The sequence below is a fragment of the Anguilla anguilla genome, chromosome 15, assembly GCF_013347855.1.
Source record: "Anguilla anguilla isolate fAngAng1 chromosome 15, fAngAng1.pri, whole genome shotgun sequence".
NCBI lineage: Eukaryota > Metazoa > Chordata > Actinopteri > Anguilliformes > Anguillidae > Anguilla > Anguilla anguilla.
Genome location: NC_049215.1, coordinates 16,548,176 through 16,560,239, shown reverse-complemented (window position 1 = coordinate 16,560,239; position 12,064 = coordinate 16,548,176).

Genomic DNA, 12,064 nt, shown 5'->3' with positions numbered 1-12,064 from the left:
GATCTAGAGCATCTAAGGCAGTGAGTGGAGAGAGGAGAACTGAAGCACTGAGCTGAGTTTGAATCTGCAGACATCAGCAAGTCGTTAACTACTCTGACAAGACAAAGACAGTTTTGTTGCTACGCTTGGGGTCTCAACCCTGGCTGGAAAACCCTGTATAGCTGGTTAGAAGAGAGATGGGAGCACTGCTGAGGATCAGTGACCTTTCCTGGGATTTTAGAGGTTAGAGGTGGGCCATTAGGTGCAGAGAAACCATAGTTCCTTAGCAAATGGGTGACAGCAGCTGGTTCAAAATCAAAGTGCACCGGGCTTTAAATAATCCATAGTTTAAAACTGCAATAAACTGACAGGATACATAACCACACCACACCATGTCCGCCAAGCAAAAACATGACAATAAGTTGTAATCATTCAAATCCTGGTAATTTTATGGAAAGTATTAACATCAGTATTTTTAGCATCAATTTACCATTCCAATGACCATACATTGAAGACACTTATTTTTAATAGCTTGAAGGCCTTGAACAAAATGTTCTGTTTCAGGAGTCTTGTTGGCATTTTACTATCAATGTATGTAATAGAGGACATTAAAGAAGAAACCCACATGGCCACATTGATCCAGCCAGAATCACTGGCCTGCTCCAGGTCTGATCAATATGCTCTGGCCAAAGACTAACGTATTACTACTAGGAATCTTTTGAAGAAGCTCTCCCATCCATGACTTTGAGCACGGTGCTTTATTCAAATACAGGCAGTACATACACTCTGATGTAAATTCAATCTGAAGCCATGCTCCTGACTGTTGAAAGTCTTCACTTGTCCACACAGGCATTGGTAGAAGGCCTGCGGCATTAGATCTGTGACAGTCATCATCTCCAACACTGGTGTGGATAGTTAACTGTCTAAGCATATACATAGAGGCAAGTATGACACATTGAAACAGTGTGAAGACACCAAAACAGCATTTCAAGCTATGCTGAAATAATGCATTACAATATTATAAGTTCAGGTTACATAGCTACAGCTGTTTTCTTTGTGGAAAAGGGTAATGCGTTTGGTTGCTCAGGAAGGGGATTGTGTATTGCAGATGGGTCATAATGCAATCAGCCAAGTTCAATAGCTGCCTCCCCTTCTTGCCCCCATGTGGTATGTTTTTATCCTTGACATTTCAGACCTCCTGGTCCAATGATGACATTTTAGCCAATTATGAGAAAATATGCCTTCTATCTGTGAACTTACAAAATCGTCTGCACACAGAAATTATTATTGACTGTGCTCAATTTTCAAGCTGCAGGGAATGCAATGCAGCCCAGCATCTCTGAAAACAAACAAACAAAAAAAGGTGTTAATGGAAAAATACATACTATTACCAAAATGTAACTAAGGAGAATATCCTGAAAAAAAAACAAAAAAAAAACACTCATACTACTACTACTACTACTACTACTACTACTACTACTACTACTACTACTACGCAGAAGAAGAAGAAGAAGAAGAAGAATAAGACAAATTAAATAAATGCTGAAAATATGTATTTTCTCCATAATTTATATATTTGAATATAATAACCTCAGGGTGCGTATTTCCAATAGCCCAGTCACAGAGCTCGGATCCAGCCCTCAGGCCCTTATTTTGGGAGTAGGAAGAGACAAACCCCCAATGTTAACAAATGTTCTAATCCATATCCAAGGAGGTGTGCTGACTCAAGCTCGGCCAAGAAATAAGCCCTCAGTGGAGGGGAATTTCAATCGAGGGGGAGAGGACTACGAGAGATTCAAGCATCTTTTGTGTCCTTACAAACTACACATTATACCGAGGAAGTAGTATATATTTTTTGCAGCTTGTCACAAGAAAACTCCTTTACTCACAAATTATTTATTTTTTGAAAAACTGATGTATTACATAGGTGTTCAAGAGAGTGATTAGGAATTAAAATGCAAACAGAACAAAAAGTTGATTTTGTGAAAAATTGTTTTGTATGAATACAGCCTGAGTCTTCATGGTGATATGTTTTGCATATTTATAAAGCTGATCTGACACTTGTTTGGGAAGTTTGCTTTTTGAATTGAATAAATTATTCATTTTTCATGTAACATTTTCCTACACAGACAAAAAATACACTTGGTAATAACCAAGTTAGCTTGTTTGCTCTGCTTATCATTGTTTTGCTAAATAACAGTATGATTCTTTAACGGTGCTGACATCAGTTTTGATAAATGAAGTATACAATTGGAAAGCTAAAAACCACTACAGATGCTCCCCAAACTTCCATGAAAAAGACCACCTTTCTGAACAAATGGGAGCAATCTTGTTCCTTATGGAAACACATACTGTGTTTGCTAGCCTAATTACTGCTTTAGAAGCCAGTATTTATGATGGGCAATTTATACCGAAGTGCTTGATTGCCTTAGCAAAATGCATTCCTAAACTATTTGACTAAATGGTTTTTAACATAACACAATTAAATAAATACTCTTTGTTAGAAGTTGGGTGATATTGCAGGGTGTCAAACAGCCATCTCCTAATCGGTCAAAAAATGAATTAAAAAAAAGAAAAAACTTCAATAGTCAAGCTTCTTGCATGACCTGACCCATATAAAATGGTATAGAGTCACCCTGATCCCATTTGTAAATGATTCATGAAACTTGTTTGACGATTTTTTCAGTGGCATTGTTAACAAAAATGCCCTTGTTAAGAAAATATGGATTAAAAAATCATCTTAGTACCTGGTTCAGTAGCAAGCTGGCGGTGCTCCTACAAAAAAAAAAAAAAAAAAGACTGGCTGGCTTAGGGTGCTCCTGTCTAGATCCCCAGCAGACTGCTTGCACGCAGCCTGTTTGAAAGGCAAAAGCTGGCTTTTTCAAAGAACAATTCACCTTATATCATTCTGACCCAAAAAGATTTAAAAAAAAAAAAAAAGATCTGACAAATAAATAATCTGTACTCAGTTGCCCTTGTCACTTGTAGTGGATGACATTATAGTCACAGATAAGATGCCTGTGGCTGACTTTTTTAATTAGCACTTCATAAAGTCTGGTTTCATTGTCGAGTCCACTACATTTGGAGCCAAATAAAATGTCTGCTGAATTGCAGAATTCCTGAGGGGGTCGTCCACCAATAGCTTTCTGTGGTTTTCTGCATTAATTGTTTGAACCATTTAATTCCAAATACTGTAGGTATCGCTAGTCAGCCACAGCCATTCACTGAATACAGTCATCATTGGTATGGCTGGGTGTTTGTCTCAGAAGTCGTGAGTGTCACAGTGATTTTTGATGTTTTTTGGCAGTTCCTGACCTTCCCCATTTTTTTGTCATTTCCACAATTTCCCCGTTTTCAGTGCTTTCCATTATTTTATGATCGTATGATGGTAACTGACAACCTTAAACATAGCCTGCAGTGTGATTTGTGGCCTATAGGCCAAAGTATTTCAACCATATTGTCAAAAGCTGGGAGAAACAAAGTGCATCAATGTGTACAGAGTCTGGAATGCACTGGGACCAAGATTGCCGTCCTTGTCAGTTGTTGCAATCAGATGTTTGATGGCCCCTGTTAACAGTGTTGAGTGCTCCTTCCCCCGTTATGGTAATGTTGTCTGTGACAGCAGGTGCTCTGTCAGGCTCAAATCTCACAGTGCAGAACATGCCCAAAACAAACTTTTAAAAAATGGACACAGGTAACCATGTTTTAACATTGCAAAAAAACCTGCTTTCTTTCAGTCGTGCACTGAAGCAATTTAATGCATCAACCAATCAATGCAGTTTACTCAAAACATTAAGCACTTGCTACTGTTGCACATGCTATTTCAATCGTTTCCCATTGCTGCACATGAGATCTATTAATTAAGTGATCAAATTTGCCATGACTCTGGCCAATATTTTCTGTGAAAAACACCCAGGCTTAATTATGATTTGTTCTCAACAGAACTGTTAAAAAATAGTTTCTCCCAATTTCTCAAACCAAAGTGGAAACAAAATCAAATTAACATTAAAATAAATTGATTTTATTGTTTTTACATTACATTACAGGCATTTGACAGATGCTCTTATCCAGAGCAACGTACAACAAAGTGTATAACCATAACCAGGAACAAGTGTGTTGAAAACCCTAGAGGGAAGTACAGTACCAAGTACGACCGCATAGTTTCACTTGGACCCTGTATTGTTTGTATTTACTATTTTTTTTTAGTTACTCCTAGAACCCCAATAGGCTAATTGACCAGTAACACATGGTACGGAATGCAAGTTACATAAAATGGTAACTAATATTATTGCTCATTTTAAACAGTATACATTTATACATTTTAAATAGTAACTTGTTACACAACTCTGTTACTCAGCAAAGTAATAATATTACGTAACCCCCAAGACAACTCAGAACAGAAGTCTATATGTATCCAGTTCTGTTATTTACAGGTAAACAATATCTCGTAGGTAACTAAAACATATCCTCAATGGGAATTATGATGTGATCATTCGATAATAATAAAATAACCTTATCTGTTTATGAAATCGTTGAACTCAACTCACATTAAAAAAAAAAAGATATTGCACTGGATTACATTTAATCTTGGTGGATTTTGACAGATATGTGAGTTTAACCTGACTGTATATGTGTAATAATATGGTTCATTATTTGATCTTTATTATTGATCAACAGTAGAGGTCAGGTTCCCTTTCAGCTATATTTTGACAATAGCTTTTCAATTAAATGAGATGCTGGGCAATCTTCAGTCATGCATAACCAAGCAACAGACTTTATGGATTGGCTGATGTGGCAAACATTATTTTCAGTCTTGTTCCGTTTGATTTTTATGAATTATTTAGGAAAACATATGGAAATGTTTAGCAAGCCAAGTTGTGAGTGCAGGTTTGATTGTTTTAGGTTTTTCATAATTCATATTATGCTTTTGATGTTGCATACAGTGAGCTCTATAATTTTTTGGACAAGTAAATATTTTTTGACTGTCATTGGCGCAACTCTGGTCCTCATCTTGACAAACACCAATAGCAGACTCCAAAGGAAATCTGAATAATTGCCTAGAAATGATTGACACTTAACCGACATGGTGAAACCAAAGTGTATAAAAATACTCTTTAATAAGAGCTGAGAATTTAAACTTTCACCACACGTGAATTGTTTGATGATTAAGTCTAAATTTGTGCGGTGCAGAGCCAAATCAAGAAAGAAAAAAGATGTATTTGTCCCAAACATTATGGAACACACTGTGTATACTCTTGAGTCTTGAGGAGTGTTGTTTGACAGGCACTATTACTCATATAAGAAAGGTGAATGCTCTTAAGTTCTGCTACTTTGTTAATCTGAATAAGTGCATCTGCTACTGAAATGTAATGTAATGTAATACTCCCGACTCCCACACTGGACCACCACCCTTGTCTACCACCACTAATTCCTCCTATAGAAAACCATGTTATATGTACCCCACAATTCTCCCTCCTATTCCCCACCATCTGGCACCTCTCCGAGCTGATAAAATGCATAAAAATGCATTTAAAACCTTGTTATACTGTAGGCAAGTTAGTAGATGAATAGATAAATAAATAAATAAAAAATAAATAAATAAAGGGGAATGGTGACTTGCAAATGCAGACAGCTAATTCTGGCAGAAAATAAACAAATACACATTTTTTGTGTCTAATATTATCAAGACTTGTCAATAGGAATTCTAGGTCTGCAAGAAGTGGCTTAACTTTGTTGGCTCTCAACAAAAAAAGGAGTGTCTTCCAAAATGTTGAGCTGGAGAAGGCCTTGTTTATTTGGTTCTCTGAAATTAGCCCAAGACATGTTCAAGTTACCTATGATGTTTTTAAGGAGAAGTCATGTGATGCTCACAATTCGCTGGTGAATTGGGGGGAAATGCTACATAGGCAGCCACACAGGCAGGTCTGTAGACAAAAAATACAAATAAATAAATGAATTCACCCCCGCTTACTGCTGTCTTCAGCCCTTGGTTTTTAACTGCCGGTATATCACAGGAGCACTTTCATTTGCCAGGCATAATTACAGTCATTGTGTAGCTGGGAATTGCATATAATGCAAGAGAATAGAAAAGTATAGATGACCTTAACATGACACCATATACTATTAGCACAGTTAAAGGAAGACATTGATACAAAGCTATACCTTTCTCAATCTAGTTTTGTACAGAAAAAACAGACTTTTAAAAATGATTTAAAAAACACTATCACATGTCACATATTATACTAGGCATCAACACATATTCAAAATTTGATGCCTGGCTTAGCTTGTTAACATTCAGTCCTAATTAATTGATACTATTGTTGGACAGCAGTTCTTTATTCCGTAAGGTCTTTTCAGAAACGCTGAACCAACAGGATAAAGAAAAAAAAATGTGTTTAAGAAGCTGGATAATGTTCCGCGAGAAGCCTCCAAGTCAGACATGTTGTTAAATTTAAATTGATTGGCGACAGCATGCGTGATCAGCAGGATCTGCCGTGTATTTTAATTAATGTCGCTTAACTGGAAGAGGGCACCTGTGAAAATTAAGGCAAAGTACCTCTCCCACAGAAATGCTGTACTCTTTATTACATCACAGATGCTAAATGGCCTTTCAGTGCTGACCCAGGCCAGCTAAAAAAGACCTCACCCCTGGCAGGTCTAAACCATGTCATGACACTGCACTCTCTGTGTCATCAAATAATAACATGGATGAGGGTCAAACTTGTGACTCAAATGTGGAGAGCTTCATATTGAGAGATGTATAGAGACACAGTATTCATTTTTTTGATTTCTGATGACTTATTTTACATTTTGTCCATGTTAGTTCACCACCACTAGTGCACTCTTATTTTATGGTATGCCTTACGTTAACTATGCACATTGTTTGAAGACTAAATAACATGCTTTAGTCAAACTGGGGTTATTAATATAGTACTTTAAACACTCAGTGATAGGGACGGACAACCTCCCGACAGTTTTTCCACCATTCGCAACCAAAAAACTAGTGCTCAAAGTTTAGCACTAGCAGTTTTCATTCATGTGGATTCTCTCTGGATGTCTCTGAGCTTCACTGAACTCTCTTGGCTGCACTGAACTTCTGCTCTCTGTGAACCAGTGTGTGTCACTGCAGCTGGAGAGGAGGAGACAGGTCCACTCAGTTTTATGCTGTGGGAATCCAGACAGTGAAATCAGGGTCTCATTACAGGCACTCTAAAAAGCCCTCTTACTTTGAGGAGTACAGCAATTGCCTGGGAACATTACAGCTTTCAATATAGCAGACTGTCAGATGCTGACCTTGGGCTGCAGTATTATTGAATGACTCATATAATCTTAACAACAATCGGATTCAGCATACTTATTCTTTTTTTAACTTAATTTATTAATCCAAAAGATTAATACTTCAATGTAACATTTTACAGAACATTTTAGAAAATACTGATGAGAGTAAACATGTAAATTGCAATGATGGGAGCAGGTAATATGTCTTTCATTTTTAAAATGTGATATTTTGGGCATTGTTATGAGCAGCACACGTATGCATTGCTTTTTGATTGTCATTTCCCTGAGGATAAGATCTTTGACAACATCAAAGTGCAAAAAAATTCAGGAACACTAAACATGGATTCATACAGGTATATACAGTAGGGCCTACAACAATTTTTGTTTTCTGATTAACTTAGAATGCAAATGGGTTGCCTCTTAAAACTTGCATCTAGGTTCTAATCCTCAACCTCAACCACTCCTATGTGTTGTACTTATTCAGATTATGGTATGTTTCATGGTTTTAAGTTTCCATTCTTAGTGTTTGTTATGAATGTTATGCATCCATGATTTGCTATATAGCCTACTAGCTTGTCTCAGAATATTGCTTGCCAGGTCTGGAGTTATTACTCATAGAAATAAATCAGGTGACTGCTCTCCTGTTCTCCAAAATTTTAAGTTACCCTGGATATGAGTGTATGCTAAATGGATGTAATGTAAAGTTGACTGAAAGACTGGGAGTAGAACAGAGGTCTTCAGTGGTTCGAATAGCCACAGCTCCCCATCCTGAGATGAACAGAAAGCTGAGATCCTGCTCAGCATGATTCTCAGAACTGTCTTAAGTTGCCAGTAGCAACAGCCATCGCTCTCTCTCTCTCTGAATATTTTAGGTCTCAATGAAAAAATATGACATACATTACTTATTTTTCATTTTTATTTATTTATTTATTTATTTTTAACTTGGGAGTTTAAAATATCAGTGTCATTAAAACCATCTTTGTCTCAGATCCTTATTATTATTATTTTTTTCATTTTTCATTTCCCTAAGATTTTTCAGTGAATCACTTTATTTTTAAAAATCCAAAAGATTTCTGTGAGCTATAAAAGCTATTTATGTTTAATGTGAGTTCTCATGAAAAATACCTCAAGGAAATTTTCACATTTTCTATTCTCGTAATACGAGATTGCTTTATTACTCACACACAAAATATTCATAAACCATGTTAAGACTTTCCACTTTCTGCATTCCAGTTATGTGTCTTGTAATTCAGTCTTGCAGTAGGAAAATCCTAAAGGCCTTCTGTTACTTAGCAGTATTTTACGTTATTTCTTTCCATTTTTAAAAAATCTAAATCATCTCAATTAGTAAAGAGACTGTGACCAATTATGCACAGTCACAATTCAGCTTACAGAGAGGTGGTAATGGCACGGGTACTTTTCGACTCATGGCACTATGAGCCTGACCTGGTTGCCACTCTAATAAGATCCACAGGTCCATCCTTTCAAATATGCTTTGCTGATAAAGCAATGAGCAGTTCAATGGACCTTCTTCTGACAAATAATGAGTGTGTCTATGGTGCTCTATTTGCAGGTGGGGACTCAAGCCAACACCGATTCTAGCCTATAACATAATGCTGGCTGAAACCTAGAACCAATTTATCTAACCCTGGCAGAACAGCACTTGTTGTGTCTCCACACTGTGTACTCCTTCTCATTCAATTCATGGCACACACATATTCACACATGAACCTGCTAATATAGGGTCCAGCCTTTGCTGTGGTGACATACAAGGAAAAAGTAACCACATCGGGGTCTTTAATACGAATGTGGGAATGTACAGTGTGCTCGGTGCAAATACCCTATTCAGTCGACTCCCATTATGCAGACAGTGTATTCTTTCCATGCCACCAAATTTCTGAGAACAAGTGGCCCTTAAGACATTTTTTCCTCTTAGCTGGGTCAGTCCAGTCAAGGATTTGATTTGTCGTCATGTTAGTCTCTCAGCGGTTATTTCCTTTGATAAGGCCCTGCAAAAGAAAGAAAGGGAGGTTTCCAGCTTTGTCTTTTAGATTGTGGCCAATAATATCATTCCTCCTATTTCTTTTGAGCATTTTTATGTTCATGTTCTGCTTTGATGCAGACCTTTGATATTTTTTGTCATTCTGCATTGCCTTATTTAGTTGCTTGGGTTAGCATACTTACAGTAGCTACTCCACAGGAGGGTTAGACAATATTGTCTTCATATGTTTAGGAATGCATGATAACCAATTACATTTTGGCAACATCCCAGCTCCTGAGCCAAAATTATGCCCCTGCCTCTGTGTGTGTGTGTGCAGCTTTAATTCTCATGTGGATTTCTCAGCAAGGGCCTGAATTGCAAAGCTATTTAGAGTAAGTCACTATAGATAGAAGCAGAAGAAAAAAAAAAACAATTTTGCCAATGGCCAGTGTTTTGTCTTCTTTGATTAATTTTTGAGGAAGGGTTGTATCATTTGTCTTCTTAGTCTAATACCCACCACTTTATCATTCATTTCTGCAATTATATATTATTTGATTGCACCATTCACAGTTTAGGACTAGTTTCGTGGTACATTTTCTTTTACCAATCTATAGCTGTTGAGTGAACAGCACACCTGTGTTCTGTGCACTTTCTACCCCAGAGTCTGAAAAAGCTTATAATTGAGCCCATTATTCCTAGAATGGTGTCATCCATGAATGTGAATTCATGGAAGTCCTTATCAATGGTGATGTCTACAGCTTATATGGCTGTGCATTTACTAATGCAAGGCAGGTTATCTGCAGGGCAGAGCTTATTCCCCCCCCCCACAATCTCAACCATTTATTCCTTCTTTTAAATCAGGGGTGTCAACCCCAGGCCTGGAGAGTTGGGACATCTACAGATTTGTTCATTCTTTTAATCACCAGGCAATTTATTCCACAAATAACAATGGGCTTATTTAACCCAGGAGTGAAATGTTTTAGTAAGTTTGAGTCATTAAAAAAAGTAGGCAATGTACGATGCCACAGCCATTAAAAATGCAAGACAGCATAAATTCTTATTTATTTATTTATTAAAAATACATTTGTTTGTAGTACCAGTAGTCCCGCTCCATGACACAAAACATCTGCAAAGGAGTGTTGCACAACACAGTAGTACACTGTTCAGATTGAACTGCTTCTTCAACAATAATAACTTTTGTTACATCTGGCACATTTGTTCACATAAGTGTCCCACATGGGAGTTGAAGCTGTGACCGTCTGGCCAACAGATTAATTAAATACAAGTTGCTTGCTCTTGCTGAAAAAATGCATTCTGTTCCCCATAAAGCCCTCTTTTCATCTGGTGTTTTAGCAACGGAGTGGTTAATAAATTATTTCCTATGAGTTGTAATGATTTGAGGGGTTTTCTGTACGAACACAAACAGAATGGTCTAGAAGATTTATCTTGTTTATTACAAATTAATTTAATTCATCATAATGTGGAAGTTGTGTATATTTCAGCATATGAAATCTCAATTCTAACAAGGTTTTTCTACTGGCATTTCCCTATCTTGAATAAATGCATGAGAACCTCAAAGAGATTAATCAAAGCAGCATTAGAGAGGAAGGCAGGACGCTATGTTCAAAGGTGTTCAAGGTCCTGGTTTGACCATGTCTGTATCGCTAGTGAAGACTAAATTAAGTGGAAGAAATGGAGAGAGGAGACTCAGAGGCAAGGAGTTATGAAAGCCAGAGCAAGCTCAGGAGGTCAAGGTGACCTGCAATCAGTGAGTACATATAGTATTATTATTACTAGGGGCCAAGCACCATAGGTATGTAGGAACCTATTGTATTTGTATTTTGAATTTATGAAAAACACATTTTAAACATCTCCTTTGTGAGTGTTGATCAGATTACCATAATATTGGGCATGTATCATCATCTAGGCTGACCAAGTTAGTTGCTAGGTCAAACAATATGCTCGCTGTAAACAAGCCAAACAGGAAGTGAGCCATATCTCTGCAATGCTTTGTATTGATGCCAAACTTAGTCCCCTTGGTAGCCAGGGGGCCTAAGGGGTGCCCACCAAGCATCATTGCGCAAATATACACAATGCTAAAAACAAATATAATATGAGTTTTGGTTGTATTGTTCCTAGTCTAGGGTTAGCGATGCAACATGATAGGAGCAACCAGACTAAAACCGAACCCAACTGACACTGTTTTTAACTGGCCACAATAATAGTATTTATTTTCCTCAATATTAATTATTTTTAACACAGAATAAAATTGGCTTCAGGATAAATTAACTCTAAAATAACAAACAAAAACCATGCATAGAAAGGAAAGAGACTAACCTAATGATTAAAGAAAAAAGCAATTGACAACTCAACCTAACTACACTCAACATAAACAGGAGAAAATAAGTGAACAGAAAGGACGGTTCACCCCTGCACTTTGGCCATGTCAATCCAGACAAAAAGAGGGAACAAACAGCATATTAACCCTCTCGCTATGTTCCGTTTATGACATACCTGTTGAGAATCTGCATAGGTATTTTAATGCCACATATGTGCACTTTTAAAAAGGCCAAATCTCATACCCCATTTTGGTTGTGCAGATAAAACGTTTTCTTCCTCTCAGCCAAAAAAAAAAAAAAAACTTTCCCATGAGTTCACCTGCCACCATTTTGATGAAGACACACAAAAAGGAAGTGAGGTGTAATTCTTGAATGCTTGTCTGTATCACAATGAAATTTCAAATCTATCTTTGACTAGAGGTCCTGGGGGTGCAAAGACAGAACTGGGAAAAACTCAGTAGTGCCATCTAGTTGCAAAAACCCAATT